Source organism: Calidris pugnax, unplaced genomic scaffold, assembly GCF_001431845.1.
Source record: "Calidris pugnax isolate Ruff unplaced genomic scaffold, ASM143184v1 scaffold111, whole genome shotgun sequence".
Taxonomy (NCBI): domain Eukaryota; kingdom Metazoa; phylum Chordata; class Aves; order Charadriiformes; family Scolopacidae; genus Calidris; species Calidris pugnax.
Window position 1 is genome coordinate 8,491,989 of NW_015090872.1, and position 25,323 is coordinate 8,517,311.

The 25,323-nt window shown below is 39.4% G+C and overlaps 1 protein-coding gene across 3 annotated transcripts in view; it reads right to left on the reverse strand.

Moving 5' to 3' along the window:
* The window catches only part of AGTR1 (angiotensin II receptor, type 1), a 29,239-nt gene extending 14,655 nt beyond the window's left edge, over positions 1-14,584 (reverse strand). Inside the window, exons 1-2 of one of the 3 annotated variants that reach the window (XM_014945979.1) lie at positions 14,469-14,582; positions 9,624-9,741 (exon numbers count right to left, since the gene is read on the reverse strand). The gene's annotated coding sequence lies outside the window, so the exon portion shown is untranslated. Of the gene's footprint in view, positions 1-9,623; positions 9,756-14,468 lie in introns of all 3 variants that reach the window. The other 2 variants (XM_014945981.1, XM_014945982.1) reach the window with 2 other exon arrangements.
* Positions 14,585-25,323: the final 10,739 nt, after the last annotated feature.

A 25,323-nucleotide genomic window follows, 5' to 3' on the forward strand; every position in this document is an offset into this window, starting at 1 on the left:
CAAATTAAGAAGAATATTATTAAAGAAAGACTAAAAGTATAGTTTACTTTAAAAATGCAGGTGGCAAAATAGTGGCACCTATTCATTAGACTAAAAGATTATTTTAAAACTAATTAGGCACGTGGTTAATCATACAACTCTTTTTTTCAAGTATCACGCAAAGAATATTCTTGAAAATAATTCTAGGTTAATTGACTCAAACATGTATTTTCCTTTTTGGAGAATTTCCTTTTTGGAGGAAGATATTTTTATGGTTGAGAATGCCACTACAGAACTAATCTCTCTTTTTTTTTTTTTTTAAAGGGATTTTTGGAAATTGAAAGGCAACATGAACCTACACAATTGTTGTTACCTAAATGGTGATTTTTAGACCTCAATTTCATGAATTGTAAACAATTCAACAATTTAAAAATGTAACTATCTTTAATACTTTTTAACCTCCATTTCTCCCCTCTTACTAACACACCTGGTTTGTCATTACCCTTTAGACAGTCAGTGCATGATGATGTTTCAAATCATTTACCTAAATAGTTCTTTAATGCTAGTAAGGGCAAACAGCTTTCAATCCAGAGAGAGAAGAAAGGGTGCTAATGTAATATTGTGACATTTATTTTATGGAAACTAGTAGATAAGCAAAGTAGAAAAAAATACTGATATTAACTATACTGTCTCATGCCAGGTAAGTAGAAATAATCAGTGTCTTGTCCTATATTTATGTCAAATGGCTTATACAGCACTTAAGGGATGTTTGGGTACAAGCATATGAGGTTTATGTCTTGAAGCTGCTAAAACTAGAAGCATTTAGATGGAATAGAAGTGATATTTAGAGACAGAAAATGAGCAGTTGGCTAGATTTACAACACAGAATGAAGAAAAATAATCTTTCAGCTGCACACTCAGGGATTTTGCGTTAGAAGTGCATATGGCAAAAATTGGCGTAAGTGAAAGGCTACTTCTAAAACACAAATTTTTGGGTCTGTGGAATGATGAATAAAATCTTTCAAGTTCTTTTTTGGGGCATTAAATGCTTAAAATTACTACAGTGTAATACGTGACAAATTTTCTGCATGCTCTTTTTAACAGCCTACAGTGTAATGACATCATGGATAGAATTCTAGCAGTTGCAGCAGCAGTGAAAGCTTGACTATTTTTTGCATATTCTCTTGCAGTACTTACAGAGTCCAGAACCACTGGAAATATTTCTTCATGCTACTTAACTCTTTGGCCAAAGTTAACTCTACCAATTCCCTCCTCATGTATGTTTTGGGTTTTTTTTTTCCCAGAAGTTGGGAAATCCTGATGTACATATTTCTATAAAATTTTACTTGCAGATGTTAGTGCTAAGGAAGAATTGCTCAACTTCACTAGTGTTTCTCAACCTCACTAGAACTTAGTAGTTTAGTGAACGCTAGCACGGCAATGAAAAGGGGTTTTTTTGTACAAAAGTTTGTTGACTGATTATCAGTTAAGCACTCATTATGGTTAGCCAAAAGTCTTTCAGTTGAGAGTAAGTTTCAGTATTTTAGTTTATAGGTTTCATTTTTCAGATCCTCTATGTTTAGGTTTAAATGTGAACATTGTTTTCTGGGACCTTTTCCTCTATAAGCACGTGATTTTTTCTCTGTTGTTAAGGTGGGGAAGAACATTCCTGGGCTCAATAAATGTATAACTGGACTGAAGGAGTCACCATTTTCAGCACACAGTGTATTTATCTAATCTCCTGGGGAAGATCAGTGAGGCGGTGGTTTTAGAGATCACTGGTTCTGGCTTGACACTGTACCCGATACTCCAGATATCTTAGTTTTTCCATGTAATTTTCTGGTCTCTTTCTGTCATATTTATCCATCAGAGCAATCTCTGTGTTCTTTCTTTGACAAAGGCTGCAAGAATGTCTTGCAAACTCTCTGGTCTTTAGAATGTCTTGGGTATTATATATCCTTAGATGTGACTATAAAATTATCCGCACAGCAGTAATTTAAAACTGAAAAGATAATTAAATATACAAAGTAAAATATATTTCTAGCTCACTAGTTCTAGTTCAGTACTTCTAAAACTAAATGTCAAAAAGCTAAGTTTCATAAAAGATGATGCCTGAAAGGTGAATCTCCATGTGATATCCCCATATAATATCCCCTTGTCCCAGTCACCTCAGTTGCTCTGCCTTGACAGGAGTGAAGATCATCTTTTTCTTCTCTAGCTCATTAAACCTATAGCTGAATTAGTTTTTAAATATGAAAAACTAATTGTTATAGCAGGAGGCAGTCACTCTTCTTGTTTATACCACAGGGTAAAGAATTGCCTCTATTAGAGGCTGAAGTCACTTAGACATATTAAGACTTTGAAATGAAGGCATCGTTATCAGTCCAGCATGGATTTTTGCACCTCTGTTCTAGCCATTAGCTTTACCAAAGAGGAAGATTGGTGCCCTCTTAGGATATAAAAATGATCAATAATTAGCAGGCTAACCTAAAGTCTGCTTCTCAGGGACATGCCATCTCTTCATATTGCTAACAATGCCATTTACGGCACATTAGGTGCCAGGAAAGAGAAAATAAATCTGTTTCAGATTGAGGTAGGACTAAAATTTCTAGGGTCTTCAGCACTGACGTGAAAAGATATTTGAAGGGCAACACAACGTAAAGTGCTGTTTTGTTATGAATATACAGCTTACTGTACATTCATAACTTCAGATTTGATCCTTGGTTATGTAGTATCTTTAGGATATTTGGAAGTACCCGAAAGAGTCAATAGTTAACAAGAATTAAGCCATGAATTCCCAGAACGAATAAAAGCAAGATTAGTTTGAGCTGTGAAAGGTTACATGCTGCACGGTTACTTTCTCTGAGTGATAGTAAACAAATGGATTAAAACATTTCCTTTATTGCAGCTGGAATTGCCTATATAAAATATAGTGTGCCCCATGTGATCACTTTTAATAAAAGACAGAAATCAAATTCAGGTTTGTTAAGTGTGAGTGAAATCATCTGACGAATTTTAAGTTTCTCTTCCGAAAGCTTAATTCCATGGAATAAGAAGTTTTGTTTTTCTTTTTTTTTTAATTTCACAACACTGCACATCATACACAAATGTAGCTTCTGCATACCTAACCACACACCTAAAATTTCTATTGCCATCATTATTTCCATACAGAATGAATCATAAGTTTCTACTGTGAACTTCTACAACCTGAGAAGTAAGGAAATTTACATTAATTCTGGGCTTGATCCAGATCTATATTTCAGCCTTTATTAAAAAGGCTGTGGAGAGGCAAGAGAGAAAAAAAACTTACTGAAATAAAAAGCACTGGTGAAAGCCCTTATCGTGCCCCTCTTCTAACAAAGCAGAGATCAGATACAATGTGTGAGGCATCTTAGCTCCTTTCAGATCATGTATAAAATTGCAATTTGACTTACTGGAAATTTCATATGCCTATTAATCCGTATTTAAAACTATGTGGTCTTCTTCACTGATGCTTGTGGGTACCTCCATAACTATATGAAAATAACAATAACAACAGCTGTTCTTCCTTCCCAGCTCGTTGGAGAATTACTGTGATGTATTACTGTGATTTCAAGCACACAGAGCTTAATAAGAGGTTACAAGAAATTTTCCATGCTGTTTTGAATATCACTGGCCTCTGGTCATTCTTTTTTTTTTTTGCTGGTGTGAATGCCTTTGTGCATCCAACACTGAAAAAGATCTTAGTTTCACTGTCCAGATCTTCTCAGTATTAGTCAATGGTTTCACTGGTTCAGTAGAAGGTAGGTATCACCTGGAGAGTGACTTTTTGGGGAGAATGTAAGACAGCCTTTCTCTTCTACTGCTGTTCAAGGAAGATAAGATGTTCTGAGCAGCACAGAGAGATATCTAGGCAATTAGCTTGTTGTTTTGCTGTTTCTTAACAATATCTGAATTTATAAAGACAATAGTTTCAGCTCCAGATGCAACTTGGAGGTTCCAATTGTGCCAAGAATTGCTGAGCCCAGAGCTATCTCTGACAGGAAGAAACAGTACTTGCATACAAAGATCCTGTGTAGAACTACCAATCTTTAGGGGTTTTATGCCCATTTTGAAATTCAAAACTATTGAAAAGTTGTCAATACGATTGTCAAACTGAGATCATCGCCAACGCTCAAGTTTAAAGGCAAGTTTTCTGGATTTCTTTTCTTACTGGCATAATCTTATTTTGTGATTGAACCAGCTGACTTGTCTGTACTTCAGCCACTCGCTCTTTCTCTATTTTCACAGAGGCATCAAGAAACTTGCCTTGTAGCAATGCCGGAGCTGGTCTTTTGATGGAACATTGTTCCCACTGTGAGCTTTTTATTTTTACAACTTCTTGAAAACAGGAAAGTGTGGATCCTACAAGCATCAAAGATCCTGTAGCAGAAATGATGCATTTCTGTTATCTAGAACACAGGAAAGGATGATGCTTTAAAGTGCTGCTGCAAAAGGCACAGACTATTGTAAGAAGGAAGTTGGTTTTGCTAACTTAGAAACTTATTTACTGCATGGATTCTACAAAGCTACTGAAACTCAGCCAAACTTTGGGAAATGTACCCCTTTGGAGGGGATGTTGCAAGTACTACTGACAAAGCAAAGCAAATGCTGGAACTATCTCAAGTAGATTGTTGCTCTTTTGGTGATGTATGAACGGTGACTTTTCAAAGCATCATGATATTAAGGGCATGGGCAATGTGGAAGATGCAGACAGAAACATTTTGGATGGGTAAAGGAAAGAGTCTGGGCTTTGCTAAGGAATCCAAACACAAAGGTTTTAATGAATCAGATGTACTGGTGTTAGTAGGAAAGGAAGAGTTATCCCCTCCTCTATTAAAACACACAATGAAAATTCACAGCATGTGGAAATTATTTTTATATAGCAGAAAGGAGTGAGAGGTTAGTAATCTCAGGAGTGCTACATAAATCTTTCTTTTGGGAGACAAAAGAAATCTTTGCCACTTTAGAGGTTATTATTTGCATTCTGGGATTTTTCAGTTTATGATCACAATTACGGTATAAGTAATGTCTTGGGGCCTTGAGAGTAACAGCTACTCATGTAGATAATGGCTTGTAGACCTGAGCCCCAAAATATTAGTGTCTCATGGAGATTCCTTGCTCACAAACTGTTATTCTGTTACTGACTCCAAGACATGAGAGGACACACGTAGGCATTGGCTCTTCCTCATAGTTTTTGCAGCATATAAACTCTAACACATTGCTGTATGTTAATTTGAAGCCTAAAATATTAGAAATGTGAATCACTTTACATGGCTGATGGCCAGAGCAATTTCTAAAACACACATTCTTTTTCTACAGGGACATGGTCTACTCCTGCGGTGCACTTCTTTAGACTACCCTGCCTCCCATGATAAGGAGTTTCCACAATCCCAGCTTAGATGAGCCAATGACAAAGGTAAATGATTATATCTTTTAGTTTATTATGGGTAGCTGTACTGTGATGTAATGTGTGTGAAATGAGATGTGGTCTGTTGTGAAACCTGGGTCTCTTCTGCTTTTTAGTCCATTGAGGAAAAAAATGAGGTAAAGGATAAAATACCTCTCAAATTCTGTTAAAAATGTTAAAATAACAAAATGGTGTGTCATTAAAGGATGGAAAATAAGTATTACCACAGGGAGGCAAAAAAAAAATAAATTAAAAAACCAGTATAGCCAAATTAAAACTGGCTGTAAGGGGGTTATTACAATTTACTCTGTGAAAGTCCAGATATGGAGTATACACTTACCAGCCTATGGGTAAAAACAGGTAAAATTTGCATAAGTTCAGACTCTTCGTTATATTAGTGGTGGCTGATAATTTAGCAGAAAATGGGATTTAGTGCATCTAAATGAGAAATGGTAATGTTCTAAAATGGTTAATGCATGAGTGCCATGCCCACAGAAATAGGCAATCACTGTCAGAATACTCTGTCACTGGCAGAGATCAGAATAGAAAACTGTTTCCTCATGACACAAATCACCTACTTCGGGGACAAAAGGATTTTTCTGAATCTAGGTGCAAGCTTTTTGGCCTTTTTTTTGTTTTACAGCTTTACCATGAAAGATGCAACTCAAAATCAGTGGTGTTACTAGTATGAAACTACTGAAAGTGATGTTTTAGTTAGGTTTTTGTTGCTTCCTCTAGGCAAAGGAGTTTGCAGAAGGAAGGGTAGGGGACACAGTTAAAATCTTTGTAGACAAAGATGGGAGGTGATAGGACTTCTTTGTGGAATTTCAGGTTAGTCCAAATAGAGGCTTCCTTGCTTTGTCCCGGTAGTTTAGTTTATTCAGGGACTGCTGTGTCACTTGCCTACTCTCCCACAGTTGCGATACTCTTCTTCTGCTAAGCTAGAAGATGCAGAGGCAAAAGTTAACATTATGTACGCAATTTAAGCTCCTGAACAACTTTCCATAGTTAAAAGTGAGATAATAACAACATGATGAGCAATGAGGTTACATATGTAAATATGCTCAAAGTCGTGCAGCAAATCAGGAGCATTTTGACGTGCGTCGGAAGATTCTGATGTGTGTGAGACCTCACCTGTACATGAGTCCTCAAAAGGACATTTTCCTGCCATTAAGCTAAATCACCAGAGTGGAGCCATGATACACCTGAGAGCTCCCCCGGCTTAATACGCAATCCCTTCTGCAGCATGTGTTTCTTATTTTTACTTTTTCCTCCTCTATAAACATAGAAGGAAAATGTAAATTAATGAATAGCAAGCTTTAGAAATGTATTGTGCAGAGCAACACAGTTATTTTCATCTGCAATGTTGCTAATCTGTCAAAAAGTGGGAGAGAAAGAAACACTTAAAACCTTCTGCTTCTGCTCCGGAAATGGAGAGACGTCCATCAAACAGAGGTGTTCCACTTCCTAATCTAATGGAAATTAGTAGAGCTGGCTGAGTAGTTCATGTTCCAAATTGTTATCTACAAGGACTTTCCCTCTCTAAAAACCTCAAACAAATCACAGCCCTGTTTCTTGCCTATCACCAACGCGTTTAGTGACTGATAGAAGGTTTTGCTTTCAGTAATTAAAACATTAACTGAACAACAAGCACACATACAGGTGCAGCATGTCTACGTGAACACAGACATACAGATATCACTAAAGTATCTGTCATGTTAACTAAACTAATTAATGTGGAAGTTTTATCCCTGTTTCCAACACCATGGCAAGTGATTTCCACATAACTTCCCGCTAGTCCAAGTGTTACAGCTCTGGGGAAAACAAACTTCACATGGAACTCTTACTTTCTTTTGACTTCATGATGAAAAATAATCATTTTCTTTCACTTGTTCAGTAAAACAAAGTATTGTGGATTTCTGGGCAAGGAAATGGACATTAGATTTGAACACCTTTGTTCAGAGAAAGCTTTGTCTTTCATGGGTCATAATTCAGCAACCTGTATTAAGATTTGGTTCACTGTCTCTGGTTGAGACACTTGATTACTTCTTTTTCATATAATTAATTTAGATATCCTTACAGTGGGAGAATATCACACAATTGCAATACGCCTCAGAAAAGGATTTTCGTCCTTAAATGAGAATGTTAGGAACAGCCCGGAGGGAAAAGTTAAAAGATTAAAAGCAAAGGATCAGCATGGAGGCTTCTTAACGAATACCTCATTAGGGTCAGAAAAAGAGAACCAAAGGCAGAAAGGAAAGAAAACAGTATGACTAACTGGTAAAGTACAAGAGTTTATTCAGACCAAAAAAATCTTTTACAATGGTAATGCAACTAAACCCAAGAGAAATTAGTATCATTGTAACTGTTACGAAGTATAACATGGAAAACATAGAGGCCCGATAGTGCTGTCACCTGCACAAAACTCCTGTTAAGGGCAGGTCATTATGAGGACTAGAAGAAAATCCGAGTGGCCAAATATTAAGACAAGCAAAGGATCTGTGATTTTTGTACAAGTCAATTGGACTAGTGAGTTGCTAAGGGGTTAATCAAATAGAATGAAAGGTCCAATACAGACACCTTAATTCACGTCAGTGTGAAAGGTATTATCGCCCATGAGGAAAACAAGATACTATGATCCCTAGTGCTTTGTCTGGAAGGTGGCACACTTAATAGAATGATACTAAAATAGATGTTCTGCCAAATTTGTACAGCTTGTTTCCTGGTGGGTTTTTTTTTTCCAAAGTAAAAATTAATGCTTTATTTTGAAAATAAAATTCATTAGTGAACTCTTTGCTGTCCTGGCTCTGAGATGTTCCTTGTGGGTACTCAGCGCCAGCAACAGAGGTAGCAGAACAAAGGCTGCTCTTACAGCCAAAGTGCAAGCTAAGCTATGGTGCTGTGAATCAGTGCATCCTCAAAAAGTGCAGTCTTGGTTCTCAAGCAAACATAACTGCACAGGAAAGGGTAACGCTGCGCCCTCCAAAAAGCCAAGAGTAAAACCAAAATAAAGCCACATCAGCTTTACTTTTGCGCTCGGAAAATTACCAATTGAGTTGAACAAATGTTTGGATGTGTGGCTGTCCTGTACTGGAATGACTTTTTTTGATGGTATGTTTAAGAACATGGAACAGCATCATAAAATGTATTTAAAGGCAATATATTTTTGAGCCCTTTCCTTTGAAGTTCTTTTTAGGAAGCACTTAAGTAAAGAAATATCTTTTATCTGAAATAAAGCCTGATTTGAAAAAAAGAAAAACTGTAATTGTCTTATGGTAACTGGCTAATAACAGGAAAACAAAGACAGAAATCTAACAGCAGAGCTAGAGTCCCAGTTTGAGAACAGATGTTGATTCCTGCCCCATGCTTTCCATTTCTTATTGTTGTACATTAAGTAAAGAACCTGAGGAGGGAGGAAATCCTGAGCAACTGCCAGAAATTGAGTGGTAGCAGACTAACTCTTGGACTTAGTGTACCTCAATGTGGGGGTTGAAGGAAAATTGCATAGACTTATAGGCTTGGGTAACAAGAATGGGGGGAGAAAGGAGAAAAGACGAAAACCAGTGTGAGTTTATAAAGAAAAAGACGAGTAGGCGCCATACATCCTATAAACTTGGCTTGGGAGGGGCATGCATGTTTCCTCAATAAACAAGTTCAGGCTGCATATTTGTACATTATGTGCTGTGTGCTTCAAGTAAAGGGTCTGGCCAGGCTGTGATGATGCTAAAGCAGGGTTAAATAGAAGATAACTGCCAACAGAACATTTTTTAGGAAAGTCAACTAGTGCATTTTTCTCCCTTGCGTAAGCCCCCCAACATAAAAGTACAGCTGTTCAGTGGTTTTCTGGAATGTTTTACTATTTGCATGGGTTCCTCTGAGCTAGAAACGCAGAGGCACAGTAGTCAGCGTATCCCTCTCAGTTTTCAGAAAACTGAGAGGACTGAGGAATACTGTTTTATTTTCTATTCCTGTTCCTATATTTCATCTACTGATTATTAGATTCCACAAGCCAACGATCAGTCAGTAACTTACAAACTTGTTTGACATAGAAGTAAATAAAGGAATAGGTAAATTAGCTGAAATTAGGCATTTAGTTAAATCACTCTTTGTTCTGGCCACAACTCTAATTATAGCTTTCACCTCTAACAATGAAACACTGTCTAAATATTGACCTTGCCCAAATTCAGTATCAGTTTCTTTAGATATTGCCAGTTACCTTTTGCTGTAGCCTGCTTTTTGTCTTGTCTTCAATCATGCCACTCACTGATGCATTGCCAATCTGATCTCACTTTCCTGCTGTGAGGTCATCTTCAGCTATTACCCATTTTCTGTGCCTGTAAGAGAAATGCTACTCAACTACAATAAAAGGAGATAAACACCACAGATAGTTACCAAGCATTCTAGCTAACGTTGTTATATAGTTGATACCTGGATGGTTTTGCTATCAAACAAAACCCAAATGGAATGAAAATTGGAAAAGACACCTGACAGCCCCAAATCTGTAGTTCTTTCAGATGATGGTGCAACAGAGAATACTAACAGCATGCTATTTGGAGCATGATATTTTCCTACCCTTAGTTGCAATTCACTTGAAAGCTCGAGGTAATTTTAGTATAATCCATCATTTATCTAAAGGTAAGGCCATAAATGATCAGACCAGCCATTCTATTTCCTATGTGCTTTGTCTCAAACAAGCACAGCTGTTAGGACTTAAGAGTCAAGATAACTTCTTTTCACTTCTTTGTTACAGCTGAGGTAAAAAAACAAATAATCAAGAATAAGTATCATAACTCCCCTTGTTTGTCAGATTGGTTAAATTCTCTAAAATGTTCAAAAATGACAGAGATTCTTCTAGGGTACATCTGTCAAATTATATTTTTTTTGTAGCAAAGGATAAGTTGTAGAACATGGTACAGAACATGCAGAGTGCTCTGAGTACGATGACTGTCTATCAGTGAAAGTGATCTGAAGAGACAAATTTGTTGATGGAACGGGAACTAAAAGAAATATTGTGGTTAGCAAAAGCTTACTGGTTTGCTTCTCACTGCAGGGTTTTTAAGACCAGAAGGAGGAGACAGAAAATGATACTGTGGTTAGTAACTTGCTGTGCAATAGTAGCTGTGTATAAGAAAAAAGCTCTGCTGGAGCCTTTCGGATCTTCAGGCTGCAGCATTTGGGCCTCATACATGAGGTTCATACATCTTTAAGCGCTAAGAGTAAATTACATTGCCACCTACTCAAAACTTTGCAATGTATTTGAACTCACCTGGTGTGTATATGCCAAAATTTTAACTTTGCATAAAATTTTAATTCCAGAACTGTTTTCTGAATGATCTGGAAAATAGTATTGCAAATAGTATTCCAGTTCTCAAGTGGAACCTGTAGCCATCCTGTCTTGATAAGTAGCTGGGGTTCAATTATCAGCAATAGCAACCTGTTTATCCCTGTTAGTGTGGTGGAAACTAACCCTACAGTAGTGAAAAGAAAAAATTAGCCTTCCTTCCCTTTTCCCCTCTCTTCTTGAATAAGTGATGTACTTTTCCCATTTTGTCTTCAGAATTCTATGAGAATGACAACAGTTTAAAATCAATGGATCTAAGAATTTGCAAGGTATCTGATGTGTAAATACTCTTTAACTAGCATTGCAATCTAGAGCAATTGTGAGGCTATTGTTCATTTTACTTCCTTTTTCTTCTCTGTGCTATTATTTGTTGGAACAGATCTGATCCTATTCCGTCAAATAAGTAGTCTCTTTCACTCAATTTGTGCTGTTTCCCTTAACTGCCCAAGTCCCCGTCATTACAGCTAAGGAAACAACTATGGTGGTTTTGTTTAAACTCTCAGACCTCTCTTCACGTTAGTACTTTGGGTGCCAGAGGAGATATGTTTTTGGGTTGCCATCACAAATAGGCAAGGGGTTTATCTTGCTTTGCTGCCCACTCCCCTTCCCCTAACTTAGCCATTTAGCCACTTTCTTTGGCATATCTGCTGAAGCAATCCTGCTAGATGATCTCTGTGGTCCCTTCCAACTCTAAAAATTCAGTGAAATCTAATATGCTGCCTAAGTAGAGCTATTCATATGCTGATGAATCTTGATAACCTGTTTCCCCAACTCAGCTTTAGGTATAACATATCTAAATTAAATTTTAGTCTGTTTCTCCTCTTATTGAGGAGTCTCCTGGAAGACAAACATTACACTGAGCTATAAAAAGCACAAGATTAACCATGTAATATGAGTCAGACATAGCATTTAACTAAAATGATGCATAAATATCCATGTTCTCTATCCAACTCAAGACAGAATGTGACCTTCTATGAACTTACCAAGGCAGAAAAGGAGACTTGAAGTGTGGGGAACAGAGATACATGCCAACCACTTGGAAACAACTTGCTGCTTCCCACAGTGTGATTAGATGCCCCAAAATTTGGGCAGCAATAGCCATAGGAGACATTATGAATACTCCTGGTGACACTAGTAGCTTCTGGACCTCAAGAAGGACCAGAGAAAAAGGAGAGGTAGTGAGCAAATGAGAGTAATTTGTGATTGCTTAAAACATTTTCAGCAATGTTTTAATGCATTATACTTTTTCATAAACAACAGTTTAACTAGGATAGTGTAACGAGAGTTTGCAATTTATGTAATTTTAAGTTACCATACTAATGACTGGAACTGTAGTAAGGTGCTATAGGCATTGCCAGAGAAAAGGAGTACCTACATGTCTTCCTTCAACAAACACAGAAGATAAAATTACCACAGTGCAGAAAACTTAGGAGTGTAGGAAAATGCAGTGAGTACCCATTATCTGAAATACATGTTTTAATGGGAATTAACACATATCTCCATATCTGCAAGCACAGTCCATATGCTTCAACAGTACTATTCTAGAAAATGTAATTAAAATCACCATGTTTAGGTTCTGCATCTACCTCTGTTTTAATAGTACTAGAAATAGCAAAAAGAAGCGAGATATATTTTCAGATATTTAATGCAATTAAAGATAATAATATTCATTCAGCAGGTAACACAAATACAAATCATGGACCGTATTGTTCCAAGTGGACTGTAAAAAGCAGGTTGTAGAGTTGTGACATTTTAAACCAAAAGGCAGCACTCTCCTGGCTTTTGCGGTGCTGTGGATACTGACATTTCAGGCTGGTATTTATTGCCTTTTAAACTAGTAACTTCTAGCTGCAGGTTACCCATGTCCGACCCAAGCAAGGTACTGTTTCCAACCAGGAAGGTAGGACATTCCCTGATCGTTGCTTGGGCTTGGAATAGACAACCTTTAAAGGTCCCTTCCAGCTTTCCTCTCTTAATCATACAGGACCACTTTGCTTTCTTAGTTGAGCAACATAAACTCTATAATATTAACTGACTTTTCTCTGCTGTGTAGCTCAAGTTGTAGAGAGGAAAGGTGTACAGAAATACCACATTCCTGCTGGAAAGCCATGTAGTTAAAATTCTTAATACACAGTGAAAGCTTCATTTGTAGGCACTTTACATTTTTGAAAGATGCTGTAATTTAAAAGAGTAGGGTGAACCTGCTCTGGCAGGGGGGTTTGGACTAAATGATCTCCAGAGGTCCCTTCCAACCCGTATGATTCTGTGATGCTGTAACAAGTGAGATAGACAGCCATAATCAGCGGTGTGAAACATTTGTCTAACAGTAAAACAGAGCTAAAAGAGCCTTCCTACATCACTGCGATAATTACCTGCTTCAGGCCATATTCATTCCTCCTATTCAGGCAAAAGTCTAATCACGTTAGTGGTGTGGGTTAATACAAGTGAAAAGAGAAGACATAACACACACACTCTTCACCCCCCCAAAAAATCCAGCAACCAAACCAAATGAAAAGTCTCTCTTTAACTTCATTCCTTTTTGGGACTTGTAATTTTACTGAGCCCGTTAGTAGCCAGTCCCATGCTACCCAACACATCAAAACAAGTACTGGTGCTCATGGAAGGGATGGAAATTTACAGTGAGCTGTAGCCTGCCATGGCCAGAATCCTGCTGCTGCTTATCGCCATACATCTCATCCATTCAGTGGGTTTGCAGAAATATAGAAATGGACGTAACTGAATCCTGGAAGTTTACTGTTTGTAATCTGATCTGATTGACTTATCTAACTACTCATGCAAGCTGATTTGCTCAGAAGAATATAGGGCTTATGTGCCTGACAATAAGTGACAGCATTTTAAGTGTTTTAGTGCATGAAGAGTGGATGGACAGTAGATATGTTACAGGATTTCACCTGAACATGTTGAAAAACTCCAGTCCAGTTTAATTTTTGAGAGCCCCAGCTAAGTTTAGGAGCTGACCAATAGAGGGGGGGGAGGGGGGGGGAAGAGAAAGTATTTTTAACTTTTACTAACTAAAATCTCTGCAGTGCTCTCCCCCGCTCCCTTTTTTTTTTTCTGCAGAAAATGGATAAGTCTGGTTACGGAGTGCATACGCTACAGAATTTTGGTGAAACCAATACTAGTTGCTAATGGGTGTAAGTTGTTTGCACAAAGTCTAAAAAATAATCAGCAATGCTTTTTGTTATTTTCTTCTCTCTTTTTGATTAATTTATACCACGGGCTTAGCACAGTAAAAAAAAATTTCAAGTGCTATCTATCTGGATCTTGCCTAGAGAGAGCAGGGCTGCCTCTTGCAGGCTGCTGGGAGGAGCCTTGACGGTGAGAAGGTGTCACTGCCCCGGGTGCTGTGCCCGCTGTCAAAGGCTGCCTTGGCTTTCCCTGCCAGCCGCTGACAGGACACCAGAGCCCGCACACACGATGTGCCCGCGACTCTGTGGGGCTCGGGGAGCTGTGGGGCTCAGCGAGCAGCCTCGGGGGGCGAGCCAGGGCTCAGAGCTTAGGTGCCTGCGATCTGTCCGGTGCGGAGCCGTCATCTAAACAAAGTATAGATTCAGCGGGAGGCTCACTCGGAAGCCGCAAACCCCTTCCTTCCCCCGGGGCGGGCAGCGGGTTCCCGAGGGGCAGGGGGGACGGCAGGCTGCCGGCCGGGCTCCGGCGGCGGGGCGGGCACACGGTGGCGGGCGGCGGGACGCGCCTTACCTGGCTCGGCGGAGGGGCCGGCCCCGGGGCGAGGAGCGGCCGGAGCCCGGCTGGGGCGGGCGGCTCAGCCCCGACGGCGCTGGCTCGGCAGCGGGCTGGACTCTGCGCGGTCTCCCTGCCCGGCCGCACCGCTCCTCCCGCTCCATTTATAGCGAGGGGCGTTGCGGCACAGCCCAGCTCGCCCGCTGACTCTCCCCACCCATCTCCCGGGACGGACCCCTCTGACCCGTCTCCCTCCCACTTCCACCCCTTTTCCTACACCCGCCCCGTCCGCTGGTGCGCCCGCAGCCGGACCATCCCCGCCCGCTGCGGCGACCGCCGCTCCGCGCCGCTCCTCCGGCAGTGAGGAGGTGCCCGAGGCGGGGGACGGGCAGGACGGGTGCCCCTCTGCACGGCAGCGCGGAGCCAGCGGCCAGGGATGGTTATTTCGGAGGAGGAGGAGTGCCAGCCCGCGCAGGCTGCGTGGGTAGTGCGAGGGATGGGTACGGGATGCCTGCTCCTTCCATTTGCCTTCACCTTTGTGAAGCAGGGGTCGCAAGCAGTGTACATCCATTTCCAGTTCCTCTAGGAATCCCCCGGGCCGCCCATGAGCACAACTGAAACGTTCAGACCATCACTAGTGAAGTTGCAGTGTATGTCAAATTGCCATAATAAATGTGTCAAACTTTATTCTCTGGGAATAGAGGGGAGAAGGAAACAGGTATGTTAAACCCCCTCTCAATACACACATGTCCTGGGAGGTGTGCTTTTCATGCCGCTGCTGGCTAATACTAAAAAAAAAAAGGACTTTGTGTATGAGGGATTTTTGTTGATTTGTGTGTTTCTCTCTTTTCTTGATCTGGCAAACAGGACAGAGAGTAACTTTTCAGGCAGGATTTCTGAGATTCTTATCAAGAACAGCATTTCAGAAGTTCTGTTTTATTTTAGGGTCATCTGACCATCATTATGAACAGAGATAATGCTTCCAATGGAACTGCACAATTGCAGATTGCCTTCTAATCTCTTTATACACCTTTTGTGTTTTTGAAGGCCTCTTAAGGAAGACACCATGACCTAGGATGGTAATATCTTTCAAGGGTTGGCAGTGTAACTTTATTGTGGCTAAGAGTAATTAGGATCTACCTTCTAACAGTGATAGGAGAAAGTAAATCAAGAGGAAACATTTGGATTGTGCAGTAATAATAACTTTAGTTCAAATAATAATTGCTTTTCAACATCTGCACATGTATAATCAATAAGGTCTTGTCTGGCTATAATTTGTTTTTGAAAGTCTGTTAGCTAAATCGGAGGTTCAGACAGAAATGTGGAACTGAGGCACATTACATGAACTTAATTGTTCCAGGCTGTGTTTGATGGGCCATGAGTGCGTTACATGGAGGCACTAATTCACCTGTAACATAATCTTTTGCCGTGATCTTATTTATGTCATGTCAAGAAAAATCATCTGCGTTTTCATCAGAACAGCAGTCAGGATCGAAGCAGTCTATATTGGCAGCGTGCTGCCCTCCTGCCACTTGGGGAGTTTGTAATTGGCTTCCTCTCTGAAGAGATCGTGCTGAGATGTCTTCTAATGATGAACCATGTGCTTGTTCACAGATTTGTCATGACAGGAACTGGAAGCCGCTTGCCAGTAAGCACTATTGAGGCCTCTACAGTCCCTGAAGCTGGCTACAGCAGTGTGCTCTTTGTTCCCATAAATGTTGTTGGTTGTATTACATTGGGCTTTTCCATATGGGACACATTTATTCTATCCAAACAATTCTGTGTACATATGTGACTGATTACAAAACTCTATTGAGTATCAATGTATTTGGCAGTTATTGCACAATTCTGCCTCAGTCTGTTCTATGGTAAAACCTGTTGGATGCAGCTGATGGGGAGGACACCTCCATAAGGTGATGCTTGCAGGGATTTGTCCTCTAGTGGTTTTTCAGTCCTCCTAGAGCTAAGCTGAAGGAACTGAGGCCAAATCTCAATGCCTGCATCAAACACTGGCTACTTAGAGTCCCAAAATGCCTCTGGATGTTTGAACAACTTCTGGGGATGAGTTGTTCCCTTTATTACCTTCTATCACCCCTTCTCTTCAGGAAAGAGATGGGGAAAGTAGATGATAACTGTGTTTCTAACCAGAATAAAATTAAAAAATAAACTTCTTTTTAAACTGGTTCCTTTTTTCAAAGATGCATGTAAAATTGAATTTGAGTCTACATCTCTGTGTTGAGTTCAGTCCATCTCTGGTAGATGTGCACAAGAGAGAAGATGTAATTTCATGTAATTTTGGAAAAATCTCCTCATTACCATCAGTTTTGTGTCTGGAATCACAGTAACAGAACTGTAACACAATGAACACTGAAACATGCACTCGCTCTAGAAATGTGATTTACAGGAACATCCAGTGAATAATAGGCTTGATGACTAGAATTCTGTTTTCATTGCACTGCTGTAAATAAAGAGTCTTCTTTCCACCAGAATTGATTAAGGTGTCTATAATGCAGAAAGGGCTTAACGGAGCAGATTTCATTCTACTGCTTGTGTTAGAGCAAACAGCTGTCATTAAGAAGGTGACTGGACTGGGCAATTTGATTGCTATCAAATCAAACAGATAGCTCTTCTAATAGCAATGCTTATTAAAATCGCTAGTACTATATAGAGGATAAATTGTTTAAAACAAATCTTTATTGGGACTTCAAAACCACATTGCTTTTAAAACCTTCTGATTTTTATGAAGTAATATGTTTGGAATGATTCACATCTGAACCTTTTGGTTGTGTTTTTTCACATTTCCAAGATATATTTTTTCTGCAAGAATGAGAAGTAGAAAATGATTTTCTTTGTTGAAAGCTGATGTTCCATACATAGATCCCCATGTATTTGGGTGTTAAGAGTCAGCCTTGAGGAAAGCACCCCAGACTGTGAGATTTGTGGCATGCAGCTTCTATCCATTGTATTCTTTTGTATGTATTCCTGATGCATTTTCCCACTGTTGCTTCTCTCAGGAAATAGATTGGACTTTTGCACATAGAATGCTGTGCATTTGCTTAGAAGAAAATGTATAATTCTGAGGTAGGTGTTTGCTTGTACTGGAAACCCGTGCGTGTCCTGGTAGCAAGCTGATTTGAGTATGAAGATAAAAAAAACAACTTATGTTGTTTTTTTTTTCTTGTCAAAAGACTCTCCTGCCATAATGAGTATTTCAGTCATATCCTGTTCACATATCTAAGCCTTTCTTGAGAACAGGCACCAAGAATTGATCTCTAGTCAAAGTATCTATTATTTAGAATTTTTCATCCTCTTTTGCCAATAAGCTGCGTTTTCAGAGTGTGTTCCCTTCTTTCATGTGTTCTACAACTCAAAGTTACTGGGAAATGTTATGGAAAGAAAATTTTGAAAAAGGGTAAACATAATTCTCACTGCCCTCCTCTTGATCTCAAACTTGTTCAGCTGTAGGAATACTGTTAGTAGGTCATCTTGTAGGAAGAGGAATGTATATTACTGTTGTTATCCACTCTCTATGTGAAACTATTGGAGACCACAAGGTTTTGCTAAGGCTTGGAGATTCTGCTAAGAATCATATATATTTGTGAACACAAGAGAAGAGCGTGGGAAGGAGAGAAACATCTTTTGGGACAAGCGAGGGAGGTCATTCGCAGACTTCTGAGCAGCAGTGTTGCTAATATCCACGAGGTCTGCCTCTTCAGAGCTATGGAAATTTACATTATTATTTTTTTCTGATGAGGTCCTTGAATAATTAAGATAGTTAATCTCTTTCCAGGAAGCTATATGCTTTAACTTCTAGTCTTCCTCAGCTTGTATTCTTTAATTGTATCCCTTATAATAATTATAGCAGAAGCAAAAGGATAGGCTGCAAAATGCAAAGACTCTAAGCAAGCTGATGTTTTAAATCTCAGAATTTTCTCAGCACTTTAAAGTTTCACTGGTTTTATTTTAATATATAAGTAGTAGGTTTTTTGTTTGACTTCTACTGTGAATTTAGGAAGCTGAACTGAAAGAGAAGTGTGTGACATGCTCATTTTCTGAAGTTTATAAAATATGGCAGTTATGGACTTATTTTTATATCTAGATTGGGTTTTACTAGATCATTAGTCTAACTACAACAGCAACTGCTTTGGGGTTTAGAGTGGTGAATTCAGTGGCAGATATAACATGTCTAATGGGCTTGGAGCGTAGGGGTTGCTGTGCAGGTGCCTGGCAAGAGCGGGCTGGCTGCCTTCTGGGTCTGGATTGCAGTGAGATGGTTCTGGGCCCGTGGGTACGTAGTGAGTGCAATGCATCCAGCCCAGCATGGGAAGCTGCTGGTACGAATGGGGAAGTAGTATTAGAAGATTCTATGGGCAGAGGAGGAATGGAGACTTAGACTATTCTTTATTGCTAGAGTAAATCCATGCTTGATGAAACTGTCAGGTCACCAGATCAATGCAGAACCTCAACGCTTCTCCCAGAGCACTTTCGGCAACAGAAGGAGGCCAGCTGCCTCAGTGCAAACTTCATGTTTCCCTATAGACATTATTGGGGATCCCAGGGGAGTGAGAGGATCTGTAGGAAGCAGAGGTGACAGAGGCATGTCATTTTCTCACTGTCCTGGAAAGTGAATGACAAAGACCAGCCTCTTTTTGAGGCTGGGATCTCCCCAGCAATAGCAAGCTGGGAAACAAGACCTGAGCCAGATGATCCCAAGTGCTGACAAGGCAGCACCCAGGGGCTGGGCTGGGGTCCCTAAACTGTGCTCACGCTGCTCTGATGTCCACGGGGTCAGGGAACCAAGTCATCTCTTTGAGAAATAACTGGAAAGAAGAATAATTTGGGAGTTATTTCCTCTTCTTTTGCAGACTTTCCTAGGGGTTCATGACATTACATTCCTTTGCTTGAAAAATCCTAGACAGCAATCTTGAAATACAGTATCATTCAATGAACATTTACTACACTCTTTCCTCGTTTCCCTGGCTTTGCTTTCAGTTGGTGGAGCTGCAATCAGTGCGGTGCACTCTTGCCTTCAGGTGTGAGCCCAGACCAAGTGTGTGGGATGTGGAGACAAAATGCAGGGAGGCTGGATTTGCTGCTCATGTGCTACTTCACCTACATGGTCACAGGAGCTGCTGCAGGACTGGCAGTTCCAAAAAGCAGATATCTGTCTTCCCATATGGGCAAAATATATGTCCAAACTGGATGTAAAGTAGACTCTGGTTTGCTGGACTTACTGTCTAGTTTAACATTGAAGCAGACAGGAATTAGGGTTTTTTTAATTGCAGTTAAAATGTGTTTCCTTCCTGCATATCCTTTTTCTTTGCCTTCATTTGCCTGTCTTGCTCATGTCAAAAATATGGTGTTTGTTTAAATGGATGAAGAGCAGTTTTGATAAGGAACCTTTTGTTCTGCTCATGCTGCCTTTTGCCTGACTGGGGCAGGGAGAGCCAAGAAGAGTAATCTTTTGAGTACTTCTAATAAGCATCAGGCTGGAGTAAAAGGAGGGGGCAGATATTTGTGAGGAGGCAGGTATTTGGGGTCCTTTATTTATGAAACATGTTGCTACACTTTTGGAAATCAGCTGTTTCCCCTCAGAGTTATAGGCTTTTCTTTTTAACAGTGTTTCAGCACAGGCACATATATCATTTAGCTTGGTTTTGCCATTTAAATCTGGCCTGTGGATGTTAATCCATTCTGCGTGATTGTGGCCACGTTCCTTCTGGGAACTGCCAGCAAAATGTTATATCTTAAACATGTTTTCTAAGATGATATATGCTCTTAAATAAAGTATTACACAGATCATGCCATTCAAAAGAATATTTTTACAAAATTCAGCACAAGGCAGTGTGTGATCATGATCCAGAAGTCTGTGAAGCTTGGCTCCCATTTCTATCACTGACTGTTGAGTCTGTTCCAGATTCAGCTCTGATCTCCACACAATGCCATGCTAGTGGCATCATTTATGTTCCAAGTGATACAAAGGCAGAATATGAGCCAAGAAAGTATTTCTGTAAAAGGAATTATGTTTACATTCCTTAGAGCTGGAAGCAGTGATGATGGTGGCAAAGTATGTTTGGAGAGCTGTGTGATTTCTTCTCAATATGTGATGCTACGTGCAAATTGAATTGAGAACTGTTGGTGGGGGAACACATTGCAGCCCTTCATTTACTCTTCCTTTGAATAAATTCATCTCATCTGAAGCAAACTTTATGTAAAACTTATGTTCAGGGTAAAACTGTGTTAAAATTTGAAAGGAGCAAATTAAATACTAAAATAGAGAAATTGAAGTTGTAAAACTTGTGATTACTGTATATGTGGTTCTTTTATTTTGCAGTAGAACAGGATGGTGTGGACACCTTCTCTTGACAAGTTAATGACTAAGGCTCTTGTAGGTCATAAGAACTATCCCATTTAATTTTTAACTGATCATAAAATTATCGGTTACTGGAAAAGGCTGTGGTTATGGCAAAGCAAGATGTTGTTTGCATTGCTTAATCATCTCTGAAAAATGGCTTGGGACTAATGAGCAATTAGTAATTTTTAAAATGTCTTTTCTCAAAACAACAAACAAGACTTACCATTGTGGTAAACTTAAATACAGTATGTATTCATAAAACCACATTTATACTTTGGAACAAGAGAAGAAACAAAAATTGGTGATTGAGCTAGCCTCTACTTATTGCTGAACCTAATCATTGTGATTACAATTTAATGGACACTGTGCAGTGTTATCAGCGATAATTATTACGTTAAAAACTCTTCTCCAACCTAGGTAAGTGGAAAGACTTAGAAGTCAGTTTTTATTTCTGGAATTCTGTAAATTTGCCAAGAATTACAGCTATAAGACCCTCTGAACATTATTTACCACATTCTTCAAGCTAAACAGAAGCATAAAAAGATAGATTTTCCTCTCAGTGCAGACTGTTTGGAAAAAACACTATTGGCTAGTTAAAAGTGGGTTTTGCTGTTTCTGAAAAAGAAACATAACCAACATGAGAGTAAAAGATGGTATTTTTAACACAGAGGTACTGAGCAGTTTCTTTTGCTTCTCTACACAAAACCACCATTTCCCCCCTCCTCATCAGAGCAGTTAAGAGTGAGGATAACAATTATTGTAGTTGTGGTTGGACACCCAGTTTTTCCAGGCACATATTGGTCATCAACCTAACCCTGCCCAATTCCTGTGGAGAATGCAGAAGTATTACTGTCATCATCTCATGGGGGAATTAGGCCACTTAATCACTCAGTAACTTGCTGGAGATTCTCAGGAAGCTTGTGGCAGAGTGAAAATTCAAACCCCCTGCTGTCTTGGCCACAGAGCAGTGCTATCTGCAAACCACTATGGTCTGAGAATCAGCACTTTCTAATCAAGTTATTATAAATAATGGCAAACATTTTATAAAGCAAGATAAAAAGCAGCTAAATTCCAAAACTCGTTGGCTTGATAATGTTAAAAATAGGTGTAAGTTTCCAAGTATGGAGTGGTACCTGATCTACTGTAGAAGTAACCTTTCCTCACAAATCTGTCACTTCATTCCAGTTCTAATCAAAGTACCCAGTGTGCTACTGAAAAGGTGTGTCTGAGCTACAAAACCAAAAAGCTTGACTTTTCATTGCCTTGCGTCACTACTTACGCCTGTATATGGACTAAGCATAATGTCCTGGTAGAGTGAAAATGGAGGCAATCAATACCCAATGTGAACCTGTGTGAAAGGCTCGGAAATGGGAGCTACCATTTTGCAGGAATTCTCCACGTTTCAAAATGTGTGTTTGTCCTGAACTGAAGCAAATAGTTCGCCTGTCTTGTGAAGAGAAACGTTTGGAAAAGACTGCCCTAGAATGACTGGATGGATTTGAAAGGTGATAGTATAAAATCTTGGTAATGGTAAATGTAAGACATAATAGTATGCTGTGTTATTTAGGACAGTATGAAAACTAAAGAATATTTTAACCTTTAGGAATACATAATTGCTTCATTGAAACATCTTACCTGATCAAAGTAACTCCGTTGGTGCACAAGGTCACTAATGAGAATTTCTCTTTTAGTGTTTCAGTGCATGTGAAATATTTGATTTGTTTAAATAGCATATGACTGTAGCATAAAAATATGAACTTTGAAAAATCACCTTGGATTAACATCATCTTTTTTGAAGGTCCTTTATACTTTCCTGACTCCTGTGAATACCTTGACAAGCATCCTTGCTGCATTAACTTTTGTAATACAAAAGCCAACTTCTCAGTATGTTGTACTGGTGTTTACAAATTTATTTTTCCAAAATCTCTAAATTTAGACCAACTTTCAATTTGCAAACACTCCACCAGTTTGGAGTGTTTACATTAGAGCCAGGGCTTTGGATGTGGTCCAAATTTCAAAGTATAAAATCCACCAGAAATTCTCAGATTTACACATTCAGCATGCATTTTGAAGTCCCTCCATGGTGGAGCTGGAAGAGCACCTGGGGGAACAGGGTGGCAGGATCCTCCAGCTCCTCTACCTGCCCATGTAGCAGGAGCTCCCCTCTCTGATCTGCAGGATCTCTGCATTGCTGGGCTGTGACCAGGGGAAAAGACACTTCTGCTCCACTTTGTCTCTCTGCCCCTCCACTATGTGCTCCACAGAGGATGGAGGGCTCAGAAAAACATTGTGGCATGAGTGGGAGCACTGCTGGGGCAGAGGGTGAGGGGATGCGGCTAATTAGTGGGGCTAACTAGCCCCTTGGAGCCATTTTCTTTCATGGTTAATGAATGACTGTAAGACCTAGTTATACATGCTAATTTTGATTGTTAATGGTCCAAAGAATCGTGACATATCTCTGTATGATTACATATGATTTAAAAGTCTAATTTAGGTGGCTGCTTGCTTTATTTTAATCTTGGCCAGAGCACACTGTCATCCCTATTAGTAAGTCATTATCTCAGTGCTCTCAGCCAGCCTGGCCAGGCCAGGGTGTGCCCTTGACACTGGGGTTTCATAGCTTTCAGGCGTTATCTCTTTGCATTGCACGTTTTGGGGGCTGGGTTGTTTATTCAGACATTGGCTGTTTTTCAAAAAGAAGTAAAACTAGTTCCTAGGCAACCTTAATGAACGGTAGGAACATGTTAGTTAGTTCATAATTTAGATGACTTGAGCTTGTTTACTGTGATGTTTGGTTTACTGCAATGCACTGGCTTAGCTTATTAACAGTGAACTATGTAAGTACAGGGATGAGAACAACAAACCACCAGAGGATCACATCACAGTTATCAGGCTTTCTTCTTTAAAGTGTTTTTATTGAATAGGTTTATATTAAGTGTTTAACGCCAAAGAATAGCAGCATTTAGAATGCTTTGATCTTTAGAAAATATGATTTACAGAAGGTGAATGACAGTTTCCTAAAGCCTCTCTTAGTATACCTACAAAGAAACATAAAAATGTATACACATGTAAACATATCTGTATATACTTACTTATATTCTCTGTACACTTACACAAGCATATGTAAAAAAAGTACACTGTGTGTTATAATTGTCATTCAAAATCTTTTTCTCTGAAGTACAGATCTGTGGTTTTGATGTGGTTGCCCCTTATAGCAGGAGCTTGGACTACTAGGCTTGGAAAGAGGATTCTGGTCATAATGCCTGATATATTTAATTTTTTCCTCTGAAACATACCTAAATGGTCAGGGTCACTCTGTGTTCCGCAGTCAGCAATCATTAGATGTTGAAATCATCTAATGCGGGATGTCAACATGTTGAAGTGTTGCTAAAATTGACCTGCTAGCACAAAAACATAGAAATCCTTTAAGGAATGTACTGGATGAAATGTATGCACTTCCTACAGGTAATCAGGGAGTGAGGCTGTATTTATGAAAACATTTAATCATTACGGTAAGTTTTCAGGAGAGTCTGGGAAGCAGAATGTGTTTCTGCCATTGCCAGTTTATATTCAGCCTAGAGCATGTTTTCTTGGCCAATTTTGCAAGGATTTGGATACCTGTTTTCTGAAGACCTGACACAGCCCAGCTGGAACGGTGTTGTACCACAGAAGAAATGTGGAGTGCTGTGAGCAATTGGTTTAAGACGTGCTTACTACCTCCCTGTTGTAGCATGTAACTCTAAAACATAAGCACTTACAAATTTTAATGAATTGATATTACCCTATAAACCACTTTTAAAACGTGCCAGGTATATGTTTTTGTACATATTTCGCTAAACTATTTATAGACATCAAGATTCTGCATGTTTTTCAAGAACTATTACTCCTTTTGCAGTATTTGGGTTTTTAGCTTTGAGCATAGGCTTATAACCACAAGAGATTTACTTCAACATTAGGGCAAGTTGACTGGAAACAATGTTCTACTTTAATTACATTAAGCCAAAAAAGGCAATTCATACAGGAAAGTGTAGCTATGTGATATAATAACTATTTATCAATTCACAGAATCAGCAACATTCTTGGTAATTTGCCTTGTATCTGAGCAACGTGAAATCAGAACGTTTACTTTGTTCCGATTTTTTTAGAGCCAAAACATATCATTCTTTCTCTCGCAGGAACTGTGTTTTGTTTTCTAGTTTGCCTATTTATTTCTATAGGCCTGTTCAAGCAAAAAGCTAGTTCTAATTTGGAGTGAAGTGGAAGAACCTGGTACTAGGAAGCTAATCTTTTACTTACCCAGAAGTTACAGTTGTAGTGAACTCTCCAGAATTGTGAGTGGAGAAGCTGGCAGGACAAGAGCTATCTGACGCATCTGGCAGGTCTCACATTCGCTGCAAGCTTTGACACTTATGAGAATCCCAAATTTAAAAAAGTCACAGAGATGGGAGGAGGAAAATTTGTTGCCTTATGGAATAATATGTGTAAATGGTTTTCAGACTACGAAAATCTTGGGCCAGA